The sequence below is a fragment of the Cebus imitator genome, unplaced genomic scaffold, assembly GCF_001604975.1.
Source record: "Cebus imitator isolate Cc_AM_T3 unplaced genomic scaffold, Cebus_imitator-1.0 Scaffold79, whole genome shotgun sequence".
In the NCBI taxonomy this organism is placed as follows: Eukaryota; Metazoa; Chordata; class Mammalia; order Primates; family Cebidae; genus Cebus; species Cebus imitator.
The window spans coordinates 7517367-7518385 of NW_016107394.1; the positions used below are offsets into that span (position 1 = coordinate 7517367).

Below are 1019 nucleotides of genomic sequence, written 5' to 3' on the forward strand. Positions count from 1 at the left end.
AGGCAATCTACTGCTTTGTCATTCAGGCTGAAGCACAGTGCTGTGATCTCAGCTCACCGCAACCTCTGCCTTCTTGGCTTAAGTCAAGTCATCCTCCCACCTCAGCCTCCTGAGTAGCTGGGGCCCTAGGTACATGCCACCATGCCCATCTAATTTTTATATTTGTGGTAGAGATGGTGTCTTACCATGTTTCCTGGGCCAGTTTTGAACTCCTGGGCTCAAGTGATCCTCCCCACTCAACCTCCCACTGTCCTGGGATTACAAGTGTGAGCCACTACACCTGACCTGCCATTCTCTTTTCATGGATCATTAAGAATTTACCTTTTAATTAGTATACTATACATATATATGTAGATATGTGTGTATATACTTATATGTGAATATATGTGTGTATATATTTACATAGCATACACACACTCCCACATATACATTGTCAAAGAGATATTTCCATACCTAGAAATTGATAAGCTTCTTCCAGCTTTTGAAAGCACCCTTAGCACAGACATGAAAGAAGTACAAGTTATCATTATTAAAGACCAAGGACAAAGATGACCATGAGTCAATAGTACTTTCCACCTCAATCACCTTCCAGCAGAGCATCTCAAAGGGCTGAATATATCTGAACATCATACCCTTTCACATAGAGGGGGATGCTTTGTAATTATTACTTCTCTGGAGACCTCAGTGTGGCCTTCATCAATGTGAAATCAGAAACTGTTTCCCAAATCATAGAGATGTTGAATAAGAGATTTGGTCAGGAAATAGTTATTGCATTTCATTTGTCATGACAAGCTCCTGGCCTAGGCAGATGGAATATTGCAGAAGTGTGTGTGTGTGTGTGTGCGTGTGTGCGTGTGTGTGTGTGTGTGTGTGTGTGTGTGTGTGTGTGTGAACATTCTGGCACACGGATGTGGGGGTAGAAATAGGGGGTTGACTTTGATAAAACCAGAAGGGGGAGGCTGCTGGGAGGGGCACTTGTTTTGGCAGCAGCTGTGTAACTCTAGATTTGAGAAATAATT

At 42.6% G+C, this 1019-nt stretch overlaps 1 pseudogene; it reads right to left on the bottom strand.

Moving 5' to 3' along the window:
• The window catches only part of LOC108307423, a 6202-nt pseudogene extending 5575 nt beyond the window's left edge, over window positions 1–627 (bottom strand).
• Window positions 628–1019: the final 392 nt, after the last annotated feature.